Raw genomic sequence first — 17848 nt, 5'->3', positions numbered from 1 at the left:
TCCAACAGTGTTTGGTTTGTCTCCGCTACAATGTAGGTAAAGGGACTCGGGTACCTCGGGCAGGATATGCCATCCCCACATCACCTTTTGAAGTGCTGCAAATAGATTATATTCAAATGGAACAATGCAACAACCTTAAATATGTTTTGGTGGTTGTTTGCGCGTTCAGCAAATGGGTGGAGGCTTACCCGGTTAGAGACAACACTGCCCTAACCACCGCCAAGATATTGCTGAAGGCATTCTTTCCCCGCTATGGCCTTTGCCGAGTCCTATGGAGTGACAGTGGGAGTCATTTCATTGGAGAAATAGTCAAGCATATACTATCAGGATTAGAGGTTCAACAAAAATTTCATGCAGTCTTCCACCCCCAATCAGCAGGCCTAGTGGAAAGATACAATGCCACCATCAAATCCAAACTAGCCAAAATAGTAGAAACTACGGGGCTAAAATGGCCAGATGCGCTACCACTGGCCCTTCTATCAATAAGATCTGTCCTGCATTCCCACACCTCATTGACTCCGTATGAGGTGGTCTTTGGACGCCCAATGAACATCTGGGGTGCACCCCCTGCTACCACATTGTCTGATTCACCTTGTGAATTGTTGAGTGATTATTTGTCCGTACTTACACGAACTTTGTCTTCCATTCATCAGCAGGTCCAGGAAGCATTGCCTGATCGATCCACCGGGCCGGGACATGCCATCCGACCGGGCCACTTCGTTATGGTAAAAAACTTTGCTCGAAAGAAGACTCTGGAACCCCGGTGGAAAGGGCCCCTGCTAGTCCTTCTGACCACTAGAACGGCCCTGCGAGTGGAAGGCAAGAAATCCTGGATCCATGCTGTGCACTGCCGGAAGATCCCCAGCATCACTCAAACTGATCCTACCTTGTCCACCTACAAGGAAGTTCTAACGTGCGACCCCCCTGTGTGTGGTCTCCCAGAACCAGAACTGGAATTATTAAAAGATAACACCGTGCCAATCAAAGAAAGATACAACCTACGCCCACGCACGGCCTCTGGAGCTCCAGCGACCGGACAGGGGAGGTGAGCCAAAAGTCACAGGGCGGTAGTATTATCTGGAAGGGTGGATTGGTACTCCAGGTAGCGGGGTACTGAGAAGCCTAGCCAGGACAAGCAACCATCAGCTACCGGCGACGCGTAGGGCTCACCTTTTCTCTCCAACAGCTGTACAGCCCAAAAGAAGATTGATTATGACAAACAAAGAAACCATGGAACTTTCCAACAAGAAGATAGCACTATGTAACAAACTGCATAATAACAGGTCAATAGCTTTGACGACAGTTCTTCTCCTCACTAATATCTTTGGCATCCTCTTCTGGATCCTAGAGGAAGGGGAACCAGCCAAGGATACCATATTGCCCACTGATGTCACGCTTCCTGAACATTCCCATGTCTCTTTGTCCCCTTATCTCCAAAATAGGCGACAAGAGTTTTGGAACAACACCTTCATCCAAATGTTGAATCAACATAATGATGTATTGAATAAAACAAACTGTTGTGTCTGTGGTCTCCTGCCTCACTCCACGGAAAATAACATTCCCTTCCTCCCTTACTCTTACTCTATACACGCCTCTTGCGCTGCCTGGATGTCGCTCATCATGGACGCCCATCGGTCCAGCGGCCTTGCCGACATCACTCTCCAACAATTGCAAGATGAGTTCTGGCAGAACAAAACGGGCAATGCTGTTTGTCCAAAGAACAATTCTACACGCATGTCTGAGGATGAGAAGGAGGAAATGCTGGTATTCGACTCTACCAGTAGAATACGCTTCTCCAGGTTCAAAGCAAGGACACCCGCCAAGCGGACCCCACCGCTAGCTGTTGTTCACATTCCTGGACTAATGTGCATCAGAGGCTTAGGTATTGAGTATGTTGGGGACAGCTCTTGTGTCGTGACAACAACTCTGAATACGACATCTCCACCGCCCCTTGTTGCCTCCCCAAACACCTACTTTGTGTGTGGAACAAAGGCCTACACTTGTCTTCACGAGAACTGGGGAGGCACATGTTACATAGCTTTCCTCCTTCCCCCTGTCTACATTGCTTCTCCTCTTCATCATCGCGCCCGCCGCAGCAACGATGTGGGTGAACAGACACAACCTCTCAACAATTCCTGGATGCCATGAAGGGCATCCTTCCCTTCTGGGGACCAATGACAAACAGCATAGCCATTCGCCACCTCACCAGAGTCATGGAAGCCACTGTCAACATCACAGCTAGTATTTTGGCCAACAACACTGCGGAGCTCCAAGCGGTACGCCTCGTCACTCTACAAAATCGCATGGTCCTTGATGTCACCCTAGCTGACCGCGGAGGAGCATGTCACATCATCGGCACCAGCTGTTGCGTGTATGTCCCGGATCATTCATCATCTGTCTACGAGGCTATTTCCGCACTCCATCAAATAGCCTCTGACCTCCATCAAGATACAGACCCATGGTCCCTTGGTTCTTGGATATGGCAACTTCTGCTGACATGGGGATGGAAGGTTCTAATGATCATCCTGATACCTCTTGCCCCGGTTCTCTTTTGTAGTCTTGGCCTTCAATGTGGTCCTCCACTCTGTGGCCTCTGCGCAAATACTATTAAGTTAGTCCCCGTAAATGCACAGGTCAAGAACAATAAAATAAGGACTGAACGTGAGACACAGCTATTGATGAACATTGTAATTGACAAAAAAAAAAAAAAAAATGGTTTCGCTTATGGCAAAAGGAGGGACTGTGGAAAAGTAGGTCTGTTATCTTGCCATTCACTACACCATTTTGTGCTATACCCTTCATGACTGACCTTCTCTCTCTTTCACGATCACTCTTGAGCTCCACTTTTGACCTCCCACATTGCTGCACGGACGCTCACACCCTGTTCGTGCTTTGACCTGCCACAAACTGACCAGCCCATGCTCAACCAGTCGGACAGGGAGTTTCCCAGATGTTTATCGTCCTCACCCTGCACACTATGCCCTGCAGGCGTCCAACAGCTACCATCTGCAGGCCTATCAGATTGACCTCTGCTTGCTGTGTAATCATTCCTCTCGCCTGTGCCCTGCAGGGGTCCAACAACTACCATCTGCGGACTTATCTGATCGAACTTTACTTGTCGTATAAACATGCTTTTCGCCTACACCCTGCAGGGGCCTCACCGCTACCATCTGTGGACTTATCAGATTAACATTTGTTTGACATATAATCATGCCTTTTTCACCTATGCCCTGCAGGGGCCAAACAGCCACCACCTGCTGATTGTATCATAACTGACCATTGCTTGTCTGTAAATTATTGGTGTTTGTTATTGTTCACCTAGCACGCACAGGGTGAGGATGAAGGGTATATAAGGTGCAGAAGCAAAGCACTCAGGAGATTGCCTCCTCAGACAAGCTGCGGGTGTCTGTTGCCGATGCTCTCTCTCCATCTCATGAGATTGTAATAAATATCCTTTCTCTCGGCACTCCAGTGTTGGTCTCAGTTTGTATCCCGGACCCGTGGACGAAGGGTGGACCCTGCACCTTTGGGTGGTCCCCCAAAAGACCCCCAAATCCACAACTTCAGAAAGGCCAGAGCAAATTATAAGAACGTGCAGTTGCAAGCGGAGAAGGAATGGGACGAAGACCGATGGTAAGATATGCTGTTGGCATGCAAAGGGAGGAATATGACACAATTTTGGGAGTTAGTCAAATGAAATGGGGTAGTGGTGAACTGAAGCAGATACCGATCAACCACGTCGCCCCAGTTCAGTGGGTTTCACATTACGAGGCGCAGTTCCAGTCCTCTAATTGTAATGAAGAGATCCCCTCATGGCCACTACCCAGTGAACCCCTGTGTTTCACCAGTTTAGAGGCTGAGTTTGTTTTAAAACTAATTCCGAGAGATAGGGTCCCCGGTCTTGACTGCATACCCGCAGATTTGTTTATAAAAGAAAAAGAGCTCTGGGTACCTTATATTAAGTTATTGGTGAGTGCCATAGCCAGTGGTACCCTGATTCCTGATACTTGGTCAGGTACTGAAATCCTACCGATATATAAGAAGGGTGATCGTTCACAACCAGGAAACTCTCTGTTCAGAAGAATGTAGGCAGACTAGTACTTGGCAGAATCCAGGCCTGGATAGTTGATACAGACATTCTGACACCCTTACAGGCGGGGTTTCGGCCACACAAAAGTACCCTCGACCAGGTCTTCAGGTTTGTGTTAATTTACTGGCGGGTGGTTATTATAGGAGGGGGCACAATCTATGCCGCCTTTGTGGATTTAAAATCTGCATTCGACCTAGTTCCCCATGTGAAAATGTAGAGTGCCTTGGTGGAAATTGGGATGCCTCCGGAAATGGTGGCTATTCTAGTAAAATTACATGTCTCAACATATGCGCAGGTCCGCTGGGGTAAGCCGGGGGAAGTCACAGAGAGGTTTCCTGTTTCCAAGGGGGTACGTCAGGGGTTTGTACTAGCTCCTACCCTGTTTTCTTTATTTATAAACAGGGTAGTTCAATATTTTATTAAGCACCCCACTGTCGCTCCAACATTAGCAGGTATGAAGATACCCTTGCTCATGTTCGCGGACGACACCTTGATAATATCCAAGACAAGACAAGGCTTGCAGGCAGCTCTGTCACGGTTTGAGGTGTTTTGCCGCGACCATGAGCTAAGGGTTAATGTGCAGAAAACAAAGTTCATGGTGCTCCATAAATCTAAAGCCATCACCGAGAGAGTATACATGAACAACGTGCTCTTGGATCAGACTGACGTATTTACCTATTTGGGTATTACATTCAGTAGAGAGCTAAGTTGGAAACCTCAGTTTGACATGCTGGCCATAAAACATGTGCAATTAGCAGGTGCATTGGTCAAAGAACATAGGCTCTCCCAAACTAAGCCTATTGCCCCTGTTCTGCAAATATATAACTCAAAAATTAGCCCCACAATATTATACGGTGCCGAATTGTGGGGCTTCGACAATCTAACCCCCCTAGCACTAGCACAAAACAAGTTTGTTAGATCACTAGTTGGTCTTCCGAAGTCCTCTCCACTTATGCCTCTCTATTTAGACCTGGGCTGCCACAACATCGAGGACGCGGCACGCTTTAGACCATTGGCATTCTGGAGAAGACTTTGGACTACTCCTAAGCTTTCCCTGTAAGCCAAGGCACTACTTGAAGTAAGGAGGTTGGGTCGACTGCATGAGATCCCATGGTTGACCAATATTAAAATCACATTGTCCAACATGGGGATGAGTACCTTGTGGGAGGACCCAGATGCTACAGCATTTCCTCCTAAGAAGATCTACAAGGCATCATACTGGGATATGGTTAAAATTAAGATGTTTTCATCTATCACAAGGCCGACATTGTCCAGGGAATTCCTAGAAGTAAAACATGAGGTTAAATTGGAAGCCTATTGGGACCTCATTTATAGGTCGCTTGATCGGAAATTATACCATCAGTTCAGAGTAGGTTCTTTACCAATAAGAGCGTTTACAAGCAGATGGCTCTTATCAGTGTGTGATAAATTTATCTTTTGCCATGGTCACATTGAGACCGTAGCCCACATTCTATTTGTCTGCCCAGCTTACCATCTTCCTAGGACTAAATGGCTCAAACCTGTCTGTATGAATTTGGGTATAAGGACCGCAAAGGAAGCTTTAAGGATTCTAAGGTCAGATACGACGGACCTTATTGTAGTTGGTATGGCAACATTTTTGAGATGGGTGTGGGCTATTCGAGCCAAGAAAATGGGGGTAGAGCAACCTCTATTGCAAGAGGGACCAGACACTAGGGGCCCGATTCACAGAACTAACTTGTGAATGTGAACTCTGTGAATCGGGCCCTAGGTTAAGAATGTTTAGGAAATGATTATCTGTTGATTTTCTGCTCAACTAAGGTTTTTGTCAAATTGGTGGTAACTTGGTTTTAGCCCATGTGATATGATAATTGTTAAATGTCATGTCACATTTTAAAAATTAATTTTATTGTTGATCACGTACAATAATGTGTTTTAATAATGGATATATATTTATTAATTTTTTACAAAGATCTATGGTCATTGTCGGTCTTATTGTTTATTGGAAAAATGCTTTGAGATGAAATATTTTTTATATTATTTTAAATACTGAATCATTCTGTCTTTTATGATTGAATAATCGAAATAAATACTATATTGAATTGAATTGAATTGATCTAATATTATATATGTGTTACAAATGGAGAAACGTATAGTTGTAGTTATTGCATTAAGAAAAGAAGATATGTTAGAATCTGGGTTAGCAGTCAAGCACTTTTCATGTTCCTGTTTAATTAAGATTCTAATCCTGTTACTGGGTGAAATTGGCAGTTGCAGGCTGGTCCCTTACCTGTACAGTCATATCTATCTTTAAATGATTTAATTGTCAATTGATTACTTCAAAATAAGTGAAGTCTCCTTCACCCGGATCTTTTCAACACCAATGGCTCTTTTGGATGAGAGATAAAATGCCACGGAATCTACAGTGAATCATATAAAAATTATATTATGTTTTTTTACTTGCATTTTGTTATTTACCATATGTGTCACTGGGATGCCTCTTTAGAATGCAGAAAAAATCACATAGAAAGAAAAAGAGTGAGCATAGGATGAAAAGGAAAGTGCAGTAATGTCGAACAACACAAGGTAAGCATGAAGACTTTTCAGGGTGGATTTCATTTGCTTCAGATGGTAAGGTTTAAAACTGAGGTGACTATAGTTATAGAATTCAAGGTGGCAAAGCTTTGATAGCATAGGACTAGACTACCAAAATCATAATCTTTCATTAGCAGATAACCATCAGATTTGATGGGTGTAGCAAAATTCACCTGCTCTCTCAGATGTTTTTACTTGAGACTTGATTTTTGCAGCATTTTGTGACTCAGAGCACTGTGAGGTTGATAAACACCTCACAGTGTATGTGCTGCTTTCCTAAGACAGTACCACCTAATTGGCTAGCCCCATTTGGCATATCTGACTTATAAGTACGGGTACTATAAATCTGAGCAGACACTGCTTGAATAGTATAAAAGTCAGATGTCACACGCAGGCTGCCTGGTGGATTGTCACCACTCACCGAAGTGCTTTAGATACATGGCATTAAAGCTGTTGCTGAATCTCTGGGCTACTTTAGTGCCAAACTTGAACAAGAATAAATGAATTAATTAATTATGTTATTTTATGATTACTTAAAATCATTACCTAAGTATGAGGGTACAATCTCAAGTACATATGCCAGTAAATGAAATATAAAAGTTTGTTTATCAATTCCAGTTTATAATGAGCCATTGAATTAAAAGTCTAAGTGTAGCATCAAGCTTGCCGCCATGGGTCTAAAGTGCATAGTGCCTTGTGCAGCTGTTTACCTGGAGGGTGCAGCCTCAATCAAGTCCGATACTGCAATTGCACTGCTCGTTGATCGTGTAGCGCTTAGTCACAAACGTGTATAATCGATGAGCTGCACCCTGGGAGGGAAGGAAACTACGTCGGACCCTCATCTTACAGTTCAGGTAACCTGGTACTTCGCAATGTCCTATTACTTACCGGTAATCTTCATTACTCCGGGTCCCGTTGTCCTCGTCCCCTTCATACTAACAAGTGAGATAATCTATCTCACGACAGAAAAAAGAAAGCAGGAATGCTGGTAAACCCCTCCCCCTCCTCACTGGGAGTACATAAGGGTACAGTACCCAGCATGCCTCCTGAACAACCAAGCCCCAGATGAGGGCCGGAAAGCCCGGGAAGGAGGGAGGGATGGTATGAAGGGGACGAGGACAACGGGACCCGGAGTAATGAAGATTACCGGTAAGTAATAGGACATTACCCCCAGGTCCCTCCTGTCCTCGTCCCCTTCATACTAACAGGTGAGAATACCCAAGCAGCAACCGGCCATCATCCCCCAACAAACCACCAGGACACAGAGCCATAGCAAACCCAGCAATTTATTAGAAATAGCACAGTTGCAAAGAAACAAAAGAGGGAATCAGGAGCACACAGCCCGAAGAACCCCCAAACCAAAGTTCGCATCATCCCCCAGAACATTCTGAATCCGGTAATGCCGAACAAAGGTATTAGCAGAGGCCCAAGTAGCGGCCCGACAAATCTCAGAAAGATACACACCACGAACCTCCGCCCAGGAAGCAGCCACTCCCCGCGTAGAACGCCCCTGAGGGGAGCAGCCATTACAACGCGGTTATTACCATGCTGTGCAGTTACATCGCATGCGTTACAACGCATGCGATGTTACAACGCTATGCCATTAGAACGCAAGTCTCTACATCGACTTGCGCTAGATGGCGTGCTAACATTACAAATAGTGTAGTTTACTATCCCAACACCTTCCCTACTGTTAAGTGGATTGGAGTTGGAATAGTAAATTACACTTTTTTAATGTCAGCACGCCATCTAGCGCAAGTCGATGTAAAGACTTGCATTCTATGGCATAGCGTTGTAACATCGCATGCGTTGTAACGCATGCGATGTAACTGCACGCGTGGTAAAAACCCGCGTCGTAATATCATACATCCCGCCCCTGAACCTCAGCCAGAGGAGGAGAGCCCGCAAGGGAATAGGCCAACATTATAACCTGCTTCAACCAACGACGTAGCACGGCAACCCCTGGAGACCACCCCAAAGGACACAAAGAGGGAGTCCGAACGCCGAAAGGGAAGGCCCGGCAAACATCCAGTAAGGACCAGGGAAGGTGGTCGTCCTCATCCACCTGAGCAGAACACAGAGCAGGCAAGACCAACTCCTGAGACCGATGAAATTGAGAGGAAACCTTGGGAACAAAAGAGGAATCCAAACGGAGAACAACCCCATCCTCAGAAAAAGAAAGAAAAGGCTCCCGAGCCATCAGAGCCCCCAGCTCCCCAAGGCGACGAGCAGAAGTAATAGCCACCAAAAAAACAACCTTAAAAGTGACAAACTTCAAATCAACCTCCTCCAAAGGTTCCACCAAGGACCTCAAAACCAAAGGGAGGTCCCAAAGAGGAAAGGAAGGCCGAACCACAGGACGCGAGATCGAAAAACCACGCAACAAACGAGAAACCAGTTCATCCACATCATGCAGATTCCCCCAAGGGGCACGGAAAGCCCGAATAGAAGCCCACTGGGCCCACAGAGTCGAGACAGACAAACCCTTCTCGAACCCAACCCAAAGGAACTGAAGAACATCAGGCAAAGGACAAACCAAGGGAGACAACGCCAGTCCGAGACACCAACGCTCAAAGTTCACCCAATGCCTGCCATAGGACAGAAGAGTAGACTGCCTCCGGGACCGCTGAACAGCCAAAGCTAAATGCTCCGGGAGACCCCTATTCCTCCACCCCTGCCTCTCAACCTCCAAACCGACAGCCGAAGCCGCCGGAGGGACAACATCGGAGAGGATCGCAAGGGAGACGGGGGGAACGGGAAGAACCAAGGACCCTGAACCGCCAACAACCGCAGAGTGGGAAAACACGACCGGCGGGGCCAGAAGGGCACCACCACCTCCCGATCCTCCAGCAACAGCCGAGCCAGAAACCGAGAGATCAGAGTAATGGGAGGAAAGGCATACAGGAGGCGAGAAGGCCAAGGCAGCGTCAGGGCATCCACCCCCCAAGAACCCTCCTGAGGAACCCGAGAGAAGAAGCGGGGAAGCAGAGCATTGAGCCGGGAAGCAAAGAGGTCCATAAAGGGACGACCAAACCTCACGCACACCAAACAAAAGGCCACCAGAGTCAAGGCCAACTCCAGGGAGGCCAGAAAAAACCGACTGAGAGCACTCCCAGGACATGCACAGCCGCCAGAGACAAGAGATGGCCCTCCGCCCAGCAAAACAACGGGGAAACCACCGCGTTCAGGGAACGAGACCGGATCCCCCCCTGATGATTCTAATAGGCCACGGTCACAGTGTTGTCCGATCGAACCAACACATGGTCGTGCAACAGGAGGCGCCGAAACCCCATGACAGCCCGAGACACAGCAGACAACTCCCGCCAGTTCGAGGACCGACGACCCTCCAGCAGAGACCAACGACCCTGAAGGAACTCCGACCCCAAAGTTGCCCCCCAATCCAACGCACTGGCATCCATGGTAAGGACCAAAGGAAGAGGAGACTGCAGAGGCAAGCCCCTGTCCAGATTGGCCGACAAGGTCCACCAACGCAGAGCAGGAAGGATCGACAGAGACACCGGAACCAACAGAGACAAATCCAGAGACAAAGGATCCCACCGGGCCAACAGGTAAGACCAAAGAGGCCGAAGATGGAAACGAGCCCAAGACACAGTGAACACCGTAGCCGCCATCAGACCCAGAAGGAGCAACCAAAGACGCACCGGGAAGGACCGACCTCCCAGAAAACCGACGAGCCACGGAACACAAGGTCACCGGCCGGGCAACCGGCAGGAAGACACGATTCAGATCCGTGCGGAAACGAGCACCGATGAAAGTCAGATCCTGAGACGGCAGAAGCTGACATTTGGGGAGATCCAACAGGAACCCATGGGCCCCCAAGGCTGCACACACCAACCCCTGATCCTCCAACAACTGAACCGCGGAGGGAGCATGAATGAGCCAATCGTTCAGATATGGGTAAACTATCACCCCCTGAAGATGCAAGTAAGCCACCAAGGGCACCACCACCTTGGTAAACACCCTGGGGGCAGACCGCAGGCCGAAAGGCAGAACCTGGAACTGATAATGGACACCCAGAAGACAAAACCTCAGGAACCGACGGGAGAGAGGGTGGACCGGAACATGATAATAGGCATCCTGAAGGTCCAGAGTGCAAATGTAATGACCCCGGAGAACCAGGGGACTCACCCGCTGAAGAGTCTCCATCTTGAACGGAACCCGCAGCACATGTACGTTCAGGGCCTTGAGATCCAGAACAAGACGAAACCCCCCAGTCACCTTGGGAACCAGAAAAATGATGGAGTAAAACCCCCGACCCCTCTCCCCCTTAGGAACCAACTGAACCGCCCCCTTTTCCAGCAGCGACCTGACCCCCAGAGACAGCTCCACCCGCTTGGACGGACATGACGGCCAGGGAGTCGGACGGACCCCCGAGTCCAGAGGAGGAGCTAAAAACTCCAAGAGGTACCCCAAACGGACAATGTCCAGCACCCACAAGTCTGAACAGGAGGACATCCAGGCAGGAAGAAAGAACCGGAGCCGACCTCCGACCAAGGATCCGGTGCCGGCCGCCCCCTGACAGTCAGGAACGGGGCTTCGCAGGAGGAGACTTCGCCCTCTTGTCGCGACTCTTCCCAGACTGAAAACGACCCCAGCCCCTAGTAAATTGTCTGCGAGAGGAAGGACGGAAGAACGGCTTAGGTTTAGAGAAAGCAGGCACCGCAGAATGCTGCTTAAAAGAGGAAGAATGCTTCTTCTCCTTAAACAGCCGATGCAACTGACCCTCCAACTCCTCACCAAACAGCATAGAACCCTGAAAGGGCAGTCGCAGAGCAGCAGACTTCTGGGCAGAATCAGTCTTCCAGTCCTTGAGAACCAAGTTACGACGAGCAGCCACACAAGCACCCCCAGAAAGGGCCGAGGCACGCACGACATCGAATGAAATGTCAGACAGAAATTCAACCTGCCGCTCCACACGAGCCAGAAGACCGGAACAGTCAGTGGCATCATCCATAGAACTATACAAGGACTTCAAGTCCGAAAGGAGAGACTGAGCCACATAAGTCCCGTAAATGCCAGCCCTGAGCGCCAGATGGGAACCAGAATACACCTTCCTCAAGGAAGCGTCCACCCGCTTGTCCACAGGATCCCGCACCACAGCGTCCTCAGCCAAAGAAGTGCGCCCAACGAGACTGGCCACAAAAGAATCCACAGGAACAGAGTCCGGCAAATCCTTAGCCATATCCTGAAGAGGATAGAGCTTTGCCATGAAGCGAGGGAGCAAAATGCGGTCCGGATCCTTCCACTCCCGGTCAAGCACCTCCCGGACACATGAATGAACCGGCATGACCACAGGAACTGCCGAAGCAAGGAACTCCCAGAAGTACATGGAGCATCATCAGCAGGAAAACCCATATTAGTCTTAACATGACCCAACAAGTCCGGCAACATGTCCTTGTCGACATACTTGCCCTTCAGCACATCGCTCCCCAACCATTCATCCGCCGATGCAGAAGAAGATGAAGAAGCAGGAGGCGCAGCCCGACCAGAAGACTTGGACCGGGGAGCACCCCCCATATCCAGCAGAGTTTCCCTAATGATCCGCCTCAGCCTGACATCACCACCACGGGAACGATGCCTGGAACACGGAGGAGAAGGAGAAGAGGAAGATGAAGCCGAGGCAGAAGAGGAAACCTCCACATGCCTGCTCTTCTGGGCACGTTTACCCATGGCGGCAGCCGGAGAACAACTCAGCACCGCAAGCCCCCCACAGGACCAGACCGTAGGAGGCCGCAGGAACATAGAACACCCAAGCTAGATGCCAGGCAGCCCACCAGCAGGGCAGGCCAGGAGCAGAAGCAGACCAAAATGCGAGGGAACGCCAGCAGGACAACCCTCCCAAATCGGCCAAAAATGCAATCACAACAGCGACAAAACCAGGAAACAACACCCCCTGGGAGCAGAGCAAGAAAAAGAACCGCTATGCGGTACTTACATAGAGGACCGGCAAGCGCCACCGCCGTCAGCCGCCATCATGAAAACGCCTGACTTCCTGCTTCAAACCCAGGAAGTCAGGCAAACCCCGGCAGGAAGCGCCCCAGCCACACGGAGGCCGCCGCACTCCCGGGGAACAAACAGGAACCGCTACACCTCCGACATGCCCAGCAACACAGAGGACGCAGCCAGGACACCGCCAGCGGAGGGAAGAAGCCTCGACCCGGCAGCAAGCGTCCACATGGCACCCCTCAAGCCCGGCAGGAGGAGAAACCAAGAACATCCAGCACAAACCCGAAGCCCAGCAACAGGTAAGCCCCAGGAGCCCCCAGGCTCCTGGTCCACTTCAAACTGTCGAAGACAGAAAAAAGAACAGGGGGCATGCTGGGTACTGTACCCTTATGTACTCCCAGTGAGGAGGGGGAGGGGTGTACCAGCATTCCTGCTTTCTTTTTTCTGTCGTGAGATAGATTATCTCACTTGTTAGTATGAAGGGGACGAGGACTGGAGGGACCTGGGGGTAATGTCTGCACCAGATGTATGAATTTTGCCAAATGATGCCAGGTGTGACAGTTTTCAGGGAGAATAGAAGGTTTTGCTCCGGACCCCACAATGTAAGAAAAGTTTGTATAAAACTGGGCAACAGCATAACAGGTGTACCAGTGATTCTTTCTTATAGTGGCACAGTATTCATCGTACAATACAAGTAAAAAAATCCCAACCAACATTCAGCTCTTTTATTGGGAGTGGCACTGACCTGCCCCAGAATATTTGTTTTAGGCAGCGTTTGCCTAATGCTTGTTGCAGATACAGTTGTATTATCTGAGTTGTATAAGATAGTAGTAGAGCATGTGTACTTTTTTCCATTAGGGCCTGGATGTCGGTTTCTCTTGTCAAGTTTGAACAGCCTTGTATCTGATTAAACCTTTTTGGACATGGCTAAAAATATACGTCTAACATTAATTAAGTCACATATAAAATGTTCTTTTGAGCCCACAAGACATAGGCATATAATACTAAGAAATGAGGCATGCAGTGTAACTTTCTATGTCTTTGCAGTAATACAATTCTAAACTGCTATATACTGCACAGGCTAAGAAAAGCCTTGCCATTTGCAATGGCCTGCTACAAGTATGGAATCCCTAAATGTCTTGGCACATAGATCTGCAGAAAACCTATTGGTGTGGTCTTTTGATCAGTATAAAAAACGAATTAAGTGGTAAACTTGCATTTTTTGTATGTGTGCAGCAAATATGAGTTTTTTTATAAAAGACCACGCTCACCTCTGCCGTAGCCTGCCAGGAACATTAAATTCAAGTCGCTGTAAACATCCTATCACAGGTTACTCAAAAGAATGCACAAGTTACCATCATGGTGGTTGTGGAAGCAGAGAGGTTGGTTCAGTATTGGGGTTGTCCACAGGGATCTGGGGCCAGTCACTACCAGGCTAGACAGAGAATAAGTTCCAGATCAAGAAGAGTAGAGAGAGAGAGTCTCACTAGGATGGGCTTAATGCCTGCCAGCAGTGGTGGGTGAGTTTCCCTGTGCTACAGTAAGCTCCAGTTCAGCATCCCTGCATATTATGTTATATTATGAAATGCGGTCTTGTAGAGCACACTAATACCGAAAGGCGTCTTGGCGCTAGTATTAGACAAACCAGAGAATATCGGCAATGGGGATACCTATCCTGACCATACACTAAGTCTATTAAAAAAGCCACGTTTTCAGCTCCTTTCTGAATCTGAGAAGGTTAGACTGAAATCTCAAGTGGTCTCCCACCCCCCTATTCCTCCCCTCTCCAGCTTTCTTTCCTGATTTTCTGCATTTGAATTCTATTGGCCGTACTTGATCGTAGGGTTCTATTTGGTTGGTACCATCTAAACTTGTCTTGGAGAAAGCCTGCCACTTTTTTGTACAGGCCCTTGTGCACTCAGCATAGGGCTTTAAATTGAATACGTGCCCTAACTGGGAGTCAGTGCAGTTCTCTAATATGATTTGATACTGGACAAAATTTGGGAAGATTAAGTGGCACTCTAGCGACTGTATTTTGAAGGGTCTGTCATTTTTTCAGAACTCAAGACTGTGTTCCCACCAGTAACGCATTTTAGGAGTCAATTTTTGAGATGACCAATGTAGATATAATTGTCTTCCCAAGTTCCAGAGGGAGAAAAGGTAGGGTTTAAAAAAAAATCCTGAGCATTAAAAAACAGGAAGATGTGATCTGATTTGTGTGGTCGACAAACATATGTTTATTGTCAAATATCATGCCCAAGTTTCTCGCCTTCTGAACTGGCGTTGGCAGGGCCCCCAGATTTGGTGGCCACTGGCAATGTCAGACATACATGCCCTGAATTGATTTGCTAGTTTAATTGGGTCGGCCGCAACAGATACTACTAACTGTGTAGTGGAGAAAACCATATACCGCGTACTGTGAAAGTGTGGTTGAGGGTCTCCAATGCAACATGTGTGAGACTCTGGTTCATTGTCACTAGTTAGTCATTTGCCTATGATTATGAGCCATTGCGAAAAATAACCATTTCAACCACACCAATAACTAAAGTGTGAAAAGGGCCTATTATGTCAAGCGCAATTTCCCTCTAAAGTCTACTGGTGCTATTTAATTGAGTTGGACAACATGTAACTGTATTTTGATACTTGTCACTCCATGCACAAGGAATGCACTGTGTCACTTTGTTCTCTACATGTTATCTAGACCTGGCCACCAAACTTCTGCACTTAACTTCCACTTCATGGTATTCTTACCACTATGTTAATCATGAGCAAGATCCATTATTCTGGCCCTTAATCCTCTTGGTACAACTAACAATTCTTTCCTGCACAGAATTAAAATCATAGCATGACAATTCCACAACCATGTTATTATAACCGCACTCCTCCATGCTCAAGGTCTCCTTCTTTGGCTCTCCCAATTCTACATATATAATTACATAATTCATCACTTCAGCTTTCAAAACCTGTTCTACCCATACTTGCTGTGACACACATTGTGCTGTCACATCTTATACTGTGTAAATCATGAATTCTTCACGCTCTTCATCATCTTCAATCAACCTCAATGGCAAGTGTGACAAACTTTCAGCTAGTGCATTCTTGATGCCAGAACGTATTCAATCTCAAAATCATAATCCTGTAAACCAAAATCCACCTTGTTGCGCAAGAAATAGCTTTATTCACACCTTTGGTAATAAAAAGATCAAACAAAGGTTTATGATCAGTTCTGGTGCCAAATATTGTACCCTGTGAATATTGGCTGAAACATTTTATGCCCCATAAGCAGGCCAACGCCTCTTTTTTATCACTGAATACCTAGATTCAGATGGTCTCAATGCCTTCGAGTATACACTATTATACCTTTACAATATCTTTCACTTGGATTACTAGAGCACCCAAACTGTTGATTGTTGCTATAATCAAATGGCACTACCCATCAAATGATTTTAAATATAGAGCATTAACCATTTCATATTTTAGTAAACTCAACTTTCATATCTCTGGCACTATTCATACTTCACATTTTTCATTAACAACAATTTCATGTTTTTGTTTTATCTGCAAAATTAGTAACTTGTTTTTCATCAAATTCGGCAAGTTGCAGGAATGCATGCAGTTGTTCCTTGTTGGGGTCTTGGAGTTTCCTTGATAGCCTCAAACAAACTTATTTTGTGCTTTATGTCCTTGCAATCTATAGGGTGACCGAAAGACTCTACTTTTGTTACATGAATGTTACACTTTTCTTTCCTTTTAGTCAAACCTTTCTCTTTCAAGATGTCCAATGCTTAAGTTAAAACACCATCCTCTTTTGACAAAACGTCACATTGTTGATGTCGCTAAATTACTGTTGCATGGCTCTCTGAAGTACTGCTGCCAAAGGGCACCCTACAAAATCAAAATGCTCCTACCGGAGTGATAAATGTCAGATGTTTTGATTTATCTTCAAGTGCTATCTGATGGTAGACCGATGAAATGTTCAAAGTTGTAAAAATTGTGATCCCATGTTATGTTCTCAACATTTCGTTAATATTCGGCAGATGGTGCTGGTGAACCTAAATGCACTTGTTTAGTTCTCTCAGATCTGTACGCCTCCTTATTTTGCCTCCTGGTTTCTTTGCCAAAACTATTGGGGATAACCATTCGGCTCCTTTAACGGCTTTTATTATTGCTTCTTTACACATCATATCAAGTTCTAGTGTCAATTCTTCCCTTAAGGTTAGAGGAATGGATCTAACTTTGTGTACCTTGGTTTCAATACCATCACGTAAAATAATACGGTGTTTGAACCCATTCAACAATCCCAATTTATCACTGAACACTTAAGGGTATTTTTCTTCCCATCCTTCTTAAGGAGTGAACTCACCTTTACCTCATACACACAAAGAATCTTGCCATGATGGTTTGGATCTAAAGTGATTTGCAGGTCCCTTTTTTGGGTCCATCCGGCATCTTTAGCCACTGATACCTTAGGTCTTGTATTTTTACTGTTAAATGTGATTTGTGCTTTGAAGAGACCCATTACTCCGGTTTGTTTCCTACCATATGCCACAAATTTGACATCTGGTACTTCTGAAGCTTCCCTTTGGTATAATGAACCGTACCATCCCGATGAATGTGCATCTGGCACCAAAGTTCGCTATACCTCTCAAAAGTTTTCCTTTTTCTCTTGTCTCACAGAATGGTGCATCAATATCATCTCCAGTATCACAAATTTGCAGTACAAACTCTTCGCTAGAATCAATCACCTCCTCCTACTGTATACAACCCTATTATTTGTAAAGATTCTGCGTTTTCCCCCTCACACATGTTTTCATAATGTCCTTTAGTATTGCATCTTCTACATATTTGACTATATGCAGGACATCCTCTGTCTATTGCTACATATCCTTTCATGACACATGAAAAACAAATTACATCTTTTTTCACCCTTGTTTTGCCGGTTGTCTTATTACGTTTTCAGTAGTTCCTATCTCTCAAACTATCATATCTCCTGCTACAGCAGTTGATCCTTGAACTTCCATCTGTTCTTAAGTTCATTCCCAGAACTTCTGCTTGTTCTGACCCACTAATCTCCACTTGTTTAATATCATGCAACATATATTTGAAACCCTTAGCAATTTCTATGGTCTTATCAAGAGTCTACTCTTTCGTAACAACTTTTGGTGTGTTCTTTTACTAGCTATTTTATGTACAGTTTGGTCACATAATTTCATCATG

The sequence above is a fragment of the Triturus cristatus genome, chromosome 2_2, assembly GCF_964204655.1.
Source record: "Triturus cristatus chromosome 2_2, aTriCri1.1, whole genome shotgun sequence".
Lineage (NCBI taxonomy): Eukaryota > Metazoa > Chordata > Amphibia > Caudata > Salamandridae > Triturus > Triturus cristatus.
This window is presented reverse-complemented; position numbering follows the sequence as displayed.